Source organism: Natrix helvetica, assembly GCF_964273705.1.
Source record: "Natrix helvetica genome assembly, chromosome: 2".
Taxonomy (NCBI): Eukaryota; Metazoa; Chordata; class Lepidosauria; order Squamata; family Natricidae; genus Natrix; species Natrix helvetica.
This window is the reverse complement of record NC_138552.1, coordinates 207,830,894-207,846,418: the sequence shown is the minus strand read 5'-3', so window position 1 is coordinate 207,846,418 and position 15,525 is coordinate 207,830,894. Positions and strand designations below refer to the sequence as shown.

Sequence of the window (15,525 nt, the reverse complement as noted above, 5' to 3'; positions counted from 1 at the left end):
AAGTACTAAAGTACAATTTATAATGCAATTAAATTTACAACCATAATTTAAAAAAACAATAAACATTCAAACATCAGAAAGCCTACTTTGCAGGAAAGAAATGGAGATACAAGGCTAAGAAGCTCTAAAACCTATCAGAAATATTCACATTTTATCTAGACACTGTCTGCCTATTTATTATTTACTTCTTGTCTCACACTTTTTTATTCAACAGGTAAACTGAAGACTACTTTTGCAAAAGTATAAGTAATATATGTGAGAGCTTGCAAGTACTAAGTCTTTCTTCATCAAAACTCATGTTTCTCTTCCATCTCTTTATGGGGGAAAACCAAAGCAGAGTAAGCTAACATTGTCTAACCAACAATTAGAAAATGTTAAACTGTTGTTTAATACCAACAATCAGAGTTTAGCTTTCCTTTTTGCTTCTTTCTAAAAAAAAAAAACAAAAACCCTGAGAAATGCTGGTCTGGTCTGCAGATGAACCCAGATTCATAGAAAAGATCAAAGGTGGTTTTGCTCCACTTTATCTTTTTCCTTTAATTTAAAAAATACATTGTAGAGAATAGTTTCTGGGTCACTTTGCTAGCATCCTTCCATGAAGCATGCACATATTTATGATAATTACTACCACCTTTGCTAATAATCGTATGGATTTTGCTTTACATCCATTGTCTCTTTCTCAGTTGCCAATTACTACAGCTGTTCACATTATTAATGTTCAATCTCTTTAGATAAAACAAGTGAGGCAATTGAAATGAATAATTTAGAGAGATAAGCATCAAATGGGTATTGGCTAGGTGAGGACATCATACCTGCAAACAAATCAGAAAAATCAAATGTATTGGTCTGTAAATGTGGGTATAAGAAACTAATGTCATTATCATATTTTTCTTTTAAATTCAGTGTAGAGAGGTACAATGGAAGTTGTACCAAGAGTGACATCTTCTAGCATACAACCATGGTCGCAGCATGAATTTTTAGTTACACAGATGCAAAGGTCTTAGTATTATTCTGGACTACACTTCTATAGTTCTCTGCTGGGGATAATGATACCTTTGTGTTTGCTTGTTTATTATTTCACTGTTGCATTTATTAATGTGAGTATTGGTTTTAACAGATTAAGTAGTTCTTGATTAAATAGTTAATAGTTATTGTTTTGTGATTTTTGTAATTTAGATACTGGAGGTTTCTGGTCGAGTTTCCTTGGTTATTAGATAGATCAAGAGAGTAAAAATATTTAAATTGAACCTCTTAAAGAATGATTAATTCTGCTTTTTATTATTGTCTTGAACTAACGTGAAATTGCCTTGACGCAGTCAAAGAAAGTTGTCAGATGTTAAGGCAACCCAGGAAGCGCAGGTTTTCTGGGATTCTTGGCATTCATTTCAGTAACTCACAGAGCAGGCAATGATCTTTGGACAGCCAGGAAGAAATTACGGACTTTATTTTAAAGACATTCTGCAACCCAAGGTTTCTCATCCTTGGCTGGCTGGGAATACTGGGAGTTGAAGTCCACACATCCTAAAGTTGCCAGCTTTTCTCCCTGGCCAAACTGAATATGTGGGAAAATCCTATTCAATGATAAACATACTTACTGTTAAGGTTAGGTCCCCATGAACTTGTAGAGCAAAATAGATATTGTGAATAAATTGGCAGCACATCGGCATGCTTATGAGAGCAGGGACATTTTCAGTCAGGCTTTTCTACCTTTCCATGGAAAATATGTAGAAAAATCCTATTGGAGGGTAAACCCACTTAGGGTTAGGGTTAGGTTTCTGTGAACTCGGAGGGAAAAAATGGATGTCATCAAGGAATTCAAAGCACATGGATATGCATAGGAGGGATACGATTTTCAGCACATCTTTTCTACCTGTCGATGTTACATGGGAAAATCCAAGTGGCGTGCAAAGCCAATTAGGGTTAGGGTTAGGTCTCCATGAATTTAGAGAGCAAAATTGATGTCCCCAATGAAATCACCGCACATCCGTATTCTTAGAAGGGGGGTGAAATTTTCAGTCCAGGTTTTCTCCCTGTCCAAGTTAAATCATGAGAAAATCCAATTGGACAATAATCCTACTTAGGTTTATGGTTAGGTCCCCATGAACTCGGAGAGCAAAATTCATGTTGCCAAGGAATTTGAAGCACATTAGTATATTTAGGAGAGGGATGAGTTTTTCATCCCACATTTGCAGCCTCCAGGCACTGCAAAAAAACATCCACAGTATCATTCACTTCATCCAGAATGGAGATGCATACCTGGCTATCACATTGGACAACAATTTTGACTTATCTCTTTCCCAAATCATAAGCTTAACTTTGTCAGATCAAATCATGGAATGAACCTAATGGGATGAAATTTTGGTGCTTTCATCAGACACAGGGAAAAAGTCATCAAATTCCTACAGTTCCTTTGAAGGATGAAATTTCTGAATGTTCTGTTTTGCTATTTTTTGCTGTAAAAATTTGCTATACCAGTTTTTTACACAATTGAAATTATTTACAACATTTACAACATTCCAACTGTCTAATTTACTGATCAGTTTCATTCCATTCCGGGTGGTGGGTGGGAGATTGGGTTTTCTTATAGCAGAATGGAACACCCTTGAGCCAGTCAGGATTGAACTATGAGCAGAGTGAACATGCAATACTGCACTCTAACCACTATGCCACCATGGCTCAAAAAGTAGATCTGAGATTGAAGAAGACACATACCACTAATAAGGATTAGAAGGATTATTTTAATGGTATGATTACTCTTGCAATATATCTTTCATGTATGCTGTCCCAAGTTTTGAATAAATAGTGTAACAGTTTTTGTAAATAAATCATAACTCAATCTAGTTTTGGGACTGTGTTTTCAAAGGCCAACTAAATTCTAATCCTGCTTTTATGTAGTAAGAACTTGCTTCCTGCTTTGCTCAGTACACTGAACAATATTTTTTACCTATGTATGTCAGACTTTGACAGTTTTCCTGAGTTGTGCTACTTACCAGTTTCCAAATGGCTATGCAACATTTTAGAAATAATTCAAAAAAATGTGCTTTGGATTCCAAATATAACCACATCTTTTTCTGCAAGATTTCACAAAAAGACATGCTATCTTTACACTTCCACTTGGAATGAATTGCCTTTTCTAAATTATTTCCTAAGCAATCCATAATTCTACTTTTATTTCAAACTCTGACTTTTAGCAAAGCGGGATTAGAATTTAGTTGGCCTTTGAAAACACAGTCCCAAAACTAGATTGAGTTATGATTTATTTACAAAAACTGTTACACTATTTATTCAAAACTTGGGACAGCATACATGAAAGATATATTGCAAGAGTAATCATACCATTAAAATAATCCTTCTAATCCTTATTAGTGGTATGTGTCTTCTTCAATCTCAGATCTACTTTTTGAGCCATGGTGGCATAGTGGTTAGAGTGCAGTATTGCATGTTCACTCTGCTCATAGTTCAATCCTGACTGGCTCAAGGGTGTTCCATTCTGCTATAAGAAAACCCAATCTCCCACCCACCACCCGGAATGGAATGAAACTGATCAGTAAATTAGACAGTTGGAATGTTGTAAATGTTGTAAATAATTTCAATTGTGTAAAAAACTGGTATAGCAAATTTTGAGTTACCCACCCTTAAACCCATCCCCCCTTTTAAATAAAGTAACTAATAACTTCGTTGTTTTGTGACAAAATGTCAAGTAATTTTGAGCAATGGTCATTTCTATAATGGTGGAAGCATTCCAAATATCAAGCAAGGAAGGTAATTGAGTTTTGTTTTAAAAAAACAACATGTTTATATGACAGAATATCAGCCTGAATCAAGTAAAACAAATTATTGGGAGTTGAGATGGAACTAATAATAACAAGATCTCTATTTCATCAAATCAATAGTCAGTTATCAATATTACTGAATGCAGTGGCATTTTCTTCCATTGGGCCTTCAGAACATTTATTTCCAATCAAATTTATAACTGAAAGCCACTCAGAGTCCCCTTGTAGGGGAGATGGGTGGCATAAACATTTAATCAACAAATAACTAAAAAATAAAATACCCACATGGATTTATTTTCAGGTAACTTCAATTCCTAGGTAGAGTTGTTATATAATGAGTTCACTATTGTCCAGAAGGTGGCAATATATTGCTATTTTTCCTTTTAAGATTCAGAAACTATAACCTTCAGTGCAGAACATATTTTTTTACACATTTTGGAACAGCTGATACAATACAATACAATACAATAGCAGAGTTGGAAGGGACCTTGGAGGTCTTCTAGTCCAACCCCCTGCCTAGGCAGGAAACCCTATACCATTTCAGACAAATAGCTATCCAACATCTTCTTAAAGACTTCCAGTGTTGGGGCATTCACAACTTCTGGAGGCAAGCTGTTCCACTGATTAATTGTTCTAACTGTCAGGAAATTTCTCCTCAGTTCTAAGTTGCTTCTTTCCTTGATTAGTTTCCACCCATTGCTTCTTGTTCTACCCTCAGGTGCCTTGGAAAATAGTTTGACTCCCTCTTCTTTGTGGCAACCCCTGAGATATTGGAACACTTCTATCATGTCTCCCCTAGTCCTTCTTTCTATTAAACTAGACATACCTTCTATTTAACATTCTATTAAACTAAACATCAATTGATGTTTCAGTTGATGTCTTGCTACATATGGTTTATGTGGTAATATGAGGTATGCAGTGCAAAACATGTTATTTACAGCCAGCCACCATTATCCTTTTTTCTGTGAATTATTTACTGTTATTTATATTGATTTTTATAGCCATCTTGCCATTGCAACTCCATCAGTGGTGGGTTTCTAATTTTTTTTACTACCGGTTTGCTTGTGCATACGTGCACATGTGCAGAAGCGTTCGGACGGGTGGGTGGAATCTTTCACCACCGCTACTACCTGTTCGCCCAATCCAGGCCAAACTGGGAGCAACCCACCTCTGAACTCCATGTATTGAACATACCAGAGATGGGTTGCTTCTGGTTCAGCCCAGATCGGGCGAACCTGTAGTAGCACCGGTGGGAGGCTCCACCCACCTGCCTAGACACTTCTGTACATACGCAGAAGCGTTGTGCGCGAACATGAGCGTCCGAACCAGTAGTAGAAAAATTGGCAACCCACCTCTGGAACATAGGATTAAAACCTACACACAACAAAAGCAAAACATATATTTGTATGTGTGAGAGAGATATTAAAATGTTCGCTTAGAATATCGCAAATGAAATGCAAGAATAAAAAGTAAAACATTTTAAACCAGAGTCTAATTTTTCTATTTCTCTTTTATACCTGTGTGCAGACAGCAATGGAGATGGCTTTAAGGGAGATATTTAGAAAGATATATATATATATATATATATGTATGTATGTATGTATGTATGTATGTATGTATGTATGTATGTATGTATGTATATATATATATATATATATATATATATATATATATATATATATATATATATATATATATATATATATATATATATTAAAGGGCAGAAGCATTCCTTGAGCCTTGAGTAGTAGTATAAAGATAATTGTTGTAAATGATTGGCTCCTCTCTGACTCATTGAGGTATAAGAGGTAAAGGGTGAAAAATACAATCAGACTTCTATTAAGATAGTCATTCTCAATAAAACTTGGCTCTAGTCTTCATGTAGAGTCTGTATCCTGTTTTGGGCAATCATAAAGGGCTGACACTGTGTTGTAGGATGTTATCACTCCCCCCCCCCCCCCCCAAAAAAAATGAAATATCCTAGGAAACATTGAAAATGCAGAATATTATATTTCCCTGGTCAGAAATGGAGAAACATGTTTTTAAGGCAGGAAACAGACACACTCTTAATAGCCCCCACTTTCCTTAATGACCCATTAAAATGCCCAAGCCTTTCTATTCTACATAATAAAGTGTTCTCCCCTTCAGCTCCAGGGTGATGGGATTAAGACATGATAATATTAGCCTTCCACAGAAACCCACCACATGGCATCTGGAAACTCAAAACTTGGTCCCATGGGAGTCTGACAACCAATCAGAATACATTTCTTATACAGGAACAGGAAACAGAGAGGTGAGGCCGAACAGGGGGTATAAAGCCAGAAACTTTCAGCCCTTCCGTCTCTTCTCTTCTTCTTCACCCAACATTGAAGCATGTGATCCCCTTTTCTGTTCAGGACTCAAGCCATGTGATCCTGTCCACCATTAAACCATCTTTCCAAGCAGCCTCCATGTCTCCAGTGTCTTTTTCCCCCACTTGGAGCTGAACCCAGAAGGACATTACTTCCAACAGTGTTTTAAAGGGAAAATTAATGCATCTTACCCGAATGGTGTGATCTTTCTGAAAGACAAATGAGAAACACGGCTGATCTATCTCAATGTGCAAAACTTTCACAATGAACAGAATTATGTACCCCGTTAGCCATTCTGAACATGAAACCAAATCCATATTTATTTTTCCGAAGAAAACATGGAAATGTAAGATATGTAATAAAACGTAAAGATGCCTACCAAGGCCAAACACCATTGGGTTTGCAATCAAGGCCCTATGAAATCAACCACTTCCTTTTGCAAACTTCCTTAGAGTAATCAACATAATGCAATGTTCAACGGAAGACACCAGGTACTGGAAAAACTGGTATGCTTTCTCAAGAATGGTTAGTGCAGCAAGAGGATCTTCTTCAAAGTAAAATTGTACTATTAATTTAATCTGGATCTGTGCCAGGCTTATATAGACTCATGTACTTCTATAGTACTTACAAGTAGTCCTCGACTTCCAACAGTTTGTTTAGTGACCGTTCAAATGTACAACAGAATTATTGCTGTTTTTCACACGTAACATCTGTAGAATCCCTGAGATCACGTGATCAAAATGTGAATGTTTGGCAACTGTTATTAGTGTCCCAGGGTCATGTGATCCCCTTTTGCGACCTTCTGATAAGCAAAGTCAAAGGGCAAGCCAGATTCACTTAACAACTATGTCACTAACTTAACAATTGCAGTGATTCACTTAACAATTGCAGCAAGAAAAGTTGCAAAATTGGACAAAATTCAAATGTCTCACTTAAACACAGAAATTTTGGGCTTCAATTGTGATCGTAAGTCAAGGACTATCTGTACTATATGCTGTTATTGTCATCTCATTCAAACCTCTAGCTGATGTGGCCTGTCAATATGGAGATTGCATAAAAAGCAAGACTGAAAAATGTCCAGTGGATATGAAATGTACACTATTTTAGGGGATTGTGGACTCAGGTCTTGAGTCACGTGCTCCTCAATACCGTTGATAGGTTCTCTGCTAAAACACACAAATATTGCATTCAATTTTACATGCCTATCATCTTGTCTTGTCTTATCTCATCTCTAGAAAATGAATGAACTAATGAATTAATCCAGAGAAGTTATTTGGAACTAAAACAACTACTTCCATATCATCTATATTATGAAAATATTTGATTTCTCAGTTAACTGACCACCTATACCAGGGGTGTCCAAAATTGGGAACTTTAAGACTTGTGGACTTCAACTCCCGGAATTCCCCAGCCAGCCTGGCTGGGGAATTCCGGGAGTTGAAGTCCACAAGTCTTAAAGTTCCCAATTTTGGACACCCCTGACCTATACTCTCTTCAGAATAAAAACAAAATGTTTCAGGCACTACAAAACAGGCCTTCATTAAGAATGCCTGGGGTTTTTTGTTTTTTTTTTCCATTCCCGTGGTAATATGCAGCAAGGGGAAAAAAAGAATGAAACTCAATCACTCTGTCCATAGTGGTACTGACCCACATTGAGGTACTATAGATTTTCCATTTCAGCAAAACATTCTGCCAAAAGGAATGGAAACCCAGGGAAGTGGCAACATTGCAAGATTGGTTATGATGCCTGGGAGGGCCTAAAAACTGCCCAGCTGATTGGGTTGCCAGAGATTGTGCATTTCTAGTGCATTCATGTGAATTTTTTAATTGGAGGAGTGGCTAATTGGGTCAAATTGTGTTATGTAAACACAGCTAGTGAAATGTACAGCATTTGGAAACGATGCTATTTGTCACAAATACTGTAGTGAAATATGATACAGAACAAAAATACATTTTCTTGCTTCTGTGCATAAGCAAAAGCCAGAGAAAAGAGATTACTGTCTTTTATTTTTAGCTCTTGCATACATTTCCACCTGTCACTAATCACCCATTATTGCAGCTTCCTTTCTGCAACGCTTGACTGATTGTTAAAAGAGAGGAACTGAAAAGGGTTCCACTGAAAAGATAGTTCAAAGTTACGTAAATACTGGACAAACAAACTGTTGTCCTCATAACTTACAGAGCTGTGAATAATTTTTAGCAGAAAATAATTAAGAGTTGCTTAATCTACAATTAAGGCATTCTGGACAAAAAGAATGAAACAATATGTACTGGAACAATTAATGATAGCTTAGTCTTCAGTGTCCATCAGTAGCCCACGGATACGTAATTTGAAGACTACTTAACTACCAGTGGTGGAAGACTGAAGTGCTGAAGAATATTTAGCTATGGATTACAAAATGGTTCAATAATGTTTAATCAGTTATTAAACTGGTTTTATTATATTTGAAAAAAAATTGGTGTATCATCAAAAGCTGAGCAAAGATATTATTTCCGCCTATGATTTAATACAGCAGATCCTAATCTTTCTAGCTTGGCAGCCCGGCATGGGGAGGAGAGGGGATGATTCCTTGTGTGAATGGTAGGTATCCATTCGCCTACTGCTTGCGCAGCCCGGTTCCAAACAGTCTGTGATCAGAAGTGGGTTTCTGCTGGTTTGCTGCGGATCACGCACGAGCGAACTGGTAGTAAAATAAATTGAAACCCACCATTGTCTGTGACCCACTAGTGGGCCATGGTCCAGGGATTGGGGACCCCTGGCTTAATATCTATCATTCGATGTTTGACCACAATGGCTGAAATATTGATTTATATTCATATCTCTTTCACTTGTAGGAATAAATACCCTTGGAATCTCATTAACCAAAAATTTCTTAACATCTGCCACTTCTAGAAGATCCTCTAGCCTTCTGGAGCTGCTTTTTGCTTGCGGCATGTTGTTCAGTTGTGTGCAATTTTTCGTGTCCTTTACTGTCCCCCAGACTTTGCCCAAATTCATATTCATTGTGACTAGGACACTATCTAACCATTGTAGGAAGTTATCACCTAGCCCTCTCCCAGAAAAATGAAATATCCTAGGAAATATTGATAAGGCAGAATATTATATTTTCCTGGATGTGAAAAAAGGGAGAAACACATTTTAAACACAAAGTAAATTCCTGCAGCTTCCAGCCCATCCCCACTTTGTCAATGGGCCATTAAGAAGGCCAAGCTAGTCCACTTTACATAATAAAGAGTTCTCCCCTTCAGCTCCAGGGGGATGGGTGTAGAGTTCTGGCAGTGACAATGAAGGCATGATAATATAAGCCTTTACTCAACTGACCACATGGCATCTGAACTCAATCAAACCTGGATTCAAAATTCAGCCTAGAGGGTTGCCCCTTGCATGGGCCCATGTGAGTCTGACAGCCAATCAGGATACATTTCTTACACAGGAACAGGAAACAGATAGGTGGGACCGAACAGATTATAAAAAATCCCTGCAAGCCCTTCTTCAGCCCTTCTCTTCCCTTCTTTTCTTCTCCACCAACATTGAAGCATGTGATCACCTTTTCTGTTCAGGACCCAAGCCATGCGGTCCTGTCCACCATTAAAACCATCTTTCCAAGCAGCCTCCATGTCTCCAGTGTCTTTTTCCCCACTTGGAGCCGAACCCAGAAGGACATTTCTTCCAACAATTGGCACCCCCCAGATGGGACTCCAAGCTAACCTAACAAATGGATATGGCCCAGGTAAGCCTCCCATGCCGGCACAGACCCCATTGAGTCTGTGGGTGGACTTTATCTTGGCCTTAACCATTTGGATGTAGGTTTTAAAGGGGTTTTGAGTTTGAGCTCAAAGGCTGCCTGGAAAGAAGGTGAGTACCTCTAAATTTTAATTCTCTAAAATTTAATTTTAAAGCATAGGAAATGTGTGTATGCCTGCATGTGTGTGACTAGTGTGTGTGAAAGTGGATGGAAAAGTGAATGGTTTTTTTATTTTTTGGTTGTTGTTGCTGTTTTTGTCCTGTGAGACCATCTCATTGCCTGCCATTCATTTCTTTCTCCTTTTGCCTTCGGTCTTTCCCAACATCAGGGTATTTTCCACTGAGTTCTCATTAGGTGGCCAAAGTATTTGAGCTTCATTTTCAGTGTCAAGGAAACATAGAGGACTACAAATGGAATGAGAAATTGGCAAACGCTTCTGCTCACCAGCTTCTAAGAATGCAAGTAGAATTCCACAAAACTCAAATCTGAATGTAACACTTTAAATAGTTAGTCACTTAATATTAGATCCCCAAACAATAGGGATGTTTATCCACCAACTAAATGTTATAAAGGCTATGAATCCACAAATCAATGATTATCCTTTATCAATGGAATAAATTTCCTGTCTGACAGAAGGAGCTGGGGGGGGGAAGGGGAGGATATTACTTTTTCAAATCCGTCTCTAAAAATGTAAACTGGAGGGGCAACAATCAAAGGCAACAGAAGCACATTGGAGACTTGAAAAAAAAAGGATTTATGCATATTGATTAACAATTACATAATATAGCAGGGATGCGGTGGCTCAGTGACTAAGACGCTGAGTTTGTCAATCAGAAAGGTCGGCCATTCAGCGGTTCGAATCCCTAGTGCCACGTAATGGAATGAGCTCCCGTTAGTTGTCCCAGCTTCTGCCAACCTAGCAGTTCGAAAGCACTTAAAAATGCAAATAGAAAAATAGGGACCACCTTTGGTGGGAAGCAGAGATGTATTGCTGCCAATTCAGCTTGGTTCGGCTGAACCGATAGTGGAATTCAGGTCTGGATCGCAGAACCGGCAGCGACCCAAGCCTGTCACGCCCACGAACCGGTTCCCTCGCTGTGCTTGGGCACTGCCATTTTGGATTTTAGTGACTGTGTGTGCGCAGTTCACTGTAAATTGTTCTGCGCATGCACGCAGAACAATTTGCACAAACACAACCTGCATTTGATGCACAGGTGGGTTGTGGAGCGGGAGTAACGCCAGCAGCAACCCACCCCTGGTGAGAATGTAACAGCGTTCCGGCTCCCTTGGCATTTAGTCATGCCGGCCACATGACCACGGAGATGTCTTTGGACAGCACTGGCTCTTCGGCTTGGAAACGGAGATGAGCACCGCCCCTAGAGTCGGGAATGACTAGCATGCATGTGTGGGGGAAGCTCTACCACTACTACCTAATATAGCAATCATAAATCATAAATCAATATCAAAATAAATTAAGGGTTGACTTTATTTTAACTAAATAAAGTTAAAATAAAGGTAACAGAAATATAAATGGGATAGATACTAATCCTAAAAATATCTTAAATTACAATTAGAAAAACATAGGGTGACTTTCAGCCAATCCCTTTCTCTCAGCCAAATTCAAGGGTTGTTGTGGAGAAAAGAAAAGGAGGGAGAAAGATCAGCTATATTTACTGCCTTGAGGTATTTATGAATAATAATAAAGGCAGGATTAATAAAACCAAATAAATAAATATTGATAACACTTTTTTTAAAAAAAAAACCCTTCTCAGCAGCTGTTTTTAAAGTTTTCCAAATGTCAACAGTAACGTTGCCATCTGGATTTGTGGTAGGTGGCTATAAAGTGAATATTATTGGATTTAAAAAAAAGATCTTTTTTCTAGATCTCAGGGGGAAAGGAAACTTAAACAACCACATTCAAGATCCATCTACTACACAAACAGGATTTATTTGAAATCCTGTAGATGGCCTGGTGCCATGCAATGTATAATTTGAAGTTAGAAACAAACAAACAGCACTACTGGTAGCCTAATGTAGAAGCCTCAGCAGTAGCATTATGTGTGAACAGGGACTCTTAACTGCAATAAGTGCAGATGACTAATTGCAGTTTTTGGACGATTTCAAAAGTCACTCCATGTATGCCATATTTCAGTAATCTAACTGGGAATTTACAGCACTGCAGCTTGACGTTGCCAAGCAGGGTTTCATTTTCCAGTAAAGCCAAAGCCAAGCAGTTTCTCCCCTAAAGAAACAATCTTCATCTTATCCAGCAGTAGCTGGATAAGTCTACTGGAGTTGAGAGAGAGCCAGACAGTGGGTGCTCCAACATTGGATACATTTTAAAGAAGAGAATGGACAACCATTTGCCTGAAATGGTATAGGCCAGCAGTCTGCAACCTTAAACACTCAAAGAAGCCATTTCGAACCGTTTCCCACAGAAAACACCAGGAGCCAATAAATTAACAACCGGTGTGACTGGGTGGGTGTAGCCAATTCGATATTACTCACCTCCACCCAGTCACATGACACCCCACCCCCTCAGTCATGCCTATCCAGCCGGTCATTAGAGCACATAACTGGTTGTTCAATTATTTACCCAGCCGGGCACCGCCTCACCCCTACCCTCCCAGCCATCTCTTATCATACTTGGCCTCAGGTGTGTTGTTCACACCTCTCTCTCTCCCTCCCTCTCTCCCCCACTTCCCAGGGAATAAGCCTACAGGAACTTCAGCTACATTCTCTATGTCTCTGGAAAGATACAAAAATAAACCTTGCATTGGAAAAGGAGTGACTGTCAGGCTGTTACAGCACAGCACCATGAGGTGACCAGCTTAGATTGCCGCATGCACTTCAGAGAAGCATCATCCCAAGCAGTAGCACGCTCACACAGGGACGCATGGGCATCCTGCAACTCAGTCCAAACTGGCTGGGAAATATAGTCCCCGGGAGTCCCTGAAGACACAGTACGGGACAACCTGCCACCCCATCACCAAAGCAGTGTCCACTGAGTCCTTGCAAAACTGAGCGAAGTCGGAGAGAGGGGAACAGACGGAGCCCAATCGAGCTGAATCTGTCTCTGTCTCTTTGTGTGCCCAACAGATTGCAGCAGGAAATGGTGGGCGGCTACTTCTGGCCTTTGTTAGTGCTGGGCACGTGACCTGCTCTCCACCTTGACACAATGGCCTGCTCTGCCCCATGGCCAACACTGCTGCTGCTGTTGCCAGGGGTGTGTGGGGCAGGGTTGCATTGTGGCTCCGTGTTGTAATGGTCACCAGGAGGAGGAGGGGACCCCGTCTCCCCCATTGTGAAGTGTGCTCGATTTCACTGTGCTATGCCAGACAAAGCAGCGGGCAGGCCATGGAGGCAGCAACAGCAGCGGCGTCGACCGAGTCTCTCTGCAGCAGAGGAATGAAAGGAAGGAGCCACAGCAGAGGGTTAAAAGAGCTACATGCGGCTCTGGAGCCGTGGGTTGCCGACCCCTGGTGTAGGATCTCCTGCTTGAGCAGGGGGTTGGGCTAGAAGACCTCCAAGATCCCTTCCAACTTGTTATTCTGTTAATTCTGTCTAGCTTGGATTCAATTTTAAATAGTTTTTTTCCCTTTCAAATTCTCACAGCCTTCAAATATCAGTTCTAGATTTCCAACACATCACCAGCTAGAGCAGTAATGGCTAACCTTTTTGTCATGTGCCGAAAGTGCACGGGCACCCATAATGTGACCCATGTTCCCCACCCACATGCATGCGCATGTGACCCCCATGCATGTGCCCCTTCCCACACATGCACACACTTCCCCTGCATGCACCCCTCCCCCACATAGCAAAAACCTGAAAACCAGCTAGCCAGTGGAGGTGCACACACATGCACAGTGGAACTGCGCTGGGGCGACAGCTTGCGTTCCCGCAGAGAGGGCTCTGCATGCCACCTGTGCCACAGGTTTGCCATCATGGAGCTAGAGCATCATTGATGTATTGCTAAACCTCAATTCAAATTACTAGCTGACTTCTCCCAGCAATTTTATGAAAATATTAAACAGAGGTGGAGAAAGAAAAGTATTCCATTTCACACATGGCTATAAACATCTACTACATTCAGTGATCAACCCCTTCTGGGTGGCCTGAAAATTTTATAGGTGTGGCCAAGTAGTATGAAATGCCACTAGAAGATTTAGGAGTTGGTGTCCTGCATACATTCCACCTCAGATCAACCTAGATTCTGATGTTAAAAGATCATTAAAATATATATTTATCTTCACAAGTTTTATAGAACAAAACAGAAAATGCAAAATAAACAAAAAACAAAATTAGTGTGTGTGTGTGGGGGGAATCTCAGAATGGGAAGATTGCACAGTAGGTCAAAGTTGTCTAATACAGCAATTGCCTTTTCCAAAGATACCAAATCACTGTCCTTTTCAAGACAAACAATACTATCCCTTTCCAATGTTGACAACTTCTCTTATTTAGTGGATTAATCCCCCCTCTGCTTCTCAGTAAAAACTAGTCTTAGAACTCAAACGGAACGTTTTAGATTGCTCATACTGATAAAGATGGTGCAGAACTAATATTCCAGTTTGGTAATAGCCATGTTGAGGATGGTGATAGTTGTAACTAAACATTTGGAGCATACCAAGTTGAGAAACTAGGTTGGACCCCGCAGGTGGCAGCATCTGGTTGACACTATCAGAGTGGGAATTTGTTAGGACTGGGAGACCCAGCGGGGTTTGCCCTGGTTAGTACTTGGTTGGGACTTGCCAAGTAATACTACGACTGGGAAATTCCAGAGCAGAGTGGTTTCCGTATAGCTGCCTAGAAAACTACAAGGATGTGTCCATGAAGAGTTGAGGGATACTGTTTTAGAAGATGTTTATAGTAAGGCATCTCTAATGTAACTATAGCAAGAAGTCAGGCATGAAATCCTCTTACCTTCGCTACCGGTTCAGAACTGGGAGCGTGCACATGTACGTGCTCACTTGGCTCACACGTGGTGCTTCTGTGCATGCGCAGACCTTTGTGCGCATGCACAGAAAGACCATGACGACATCTGGCAGGTGCGTGGAGCCTCCTGCCGCCACTACGGGTTCGCCCGAACCGGGGCGAACTGGCAGAATACTACCTCTGCAAGAAGTACTTTCAAATTATCCTAATAACTACCAATAAAGCATATTCCAGTATAGTAGTATAATTTTAAAATCAACAATGACTGAATTTGTGGCTGAAGTACTTCATTGGAAAACACAAATTTACCAAAATTAAAAAAATATGCCAAACATCCAAAGAGTTTTGATTGGAATTGAGAACCGATGACCTTTTTATCAAGCACCTCAAAAACATGTATGAAAAGTACAGAAGCACAACTATCAGCAGAACAATTTTATTACCAATAAATACTTGTCTTAACAAGCTTTATAGAAAAAAATATAAAAAATGCAAAACAAAAATCAGGGGGGGAAAGAATCTCAGGAAGGGAAGGCTGCAGAGAGGATCCTCCATCTATCATCATTTGTTCAGTGACCATTCCAAGTTACACTGGCAATGAAAAAAGGGGCTGACAGCCTGTCCTTGCACTTAAGAGGAGAGTTGCAGCCTCCCCCATTACATGATCAAAATTCAGATGCTTGGCAGCTGGCATTTATTTATGATGGCTGCAGTGTCCCAGGG

The 15,525-nt window shown here is 39.9% G+C and overlaps 1 long non-coding RNA gene across 2 annotated transcripts; it reads right to left on the bottom strand.

Annotated features, from left to right (window-relative positions):
• Positions 1-60: 60 nt before the first annotated feature.
• On the bottom strand, positions 61-6,323 carry LOC309386760. Of its 2 annotated transcripts, none has more exons than XR_014174487.1 (3): positions 5,976-6,323; positions 1,596-2,030; positions 61-812 (listed from the first exon to the last, which is right to left on the bottom strand). It is a non-coding gene; the product is annotated as an uncharacterized lncRNA (long non-coding RNA). The 2 variants fall into 2 exon arrangements; XR_014174488.1 differs by lacking the exon at positions 5,976-6,323 and adding an exon at positions 3,337-3,406.
• Positions 6,324-15,525: the final 9,202 nt, after the last annotated feature.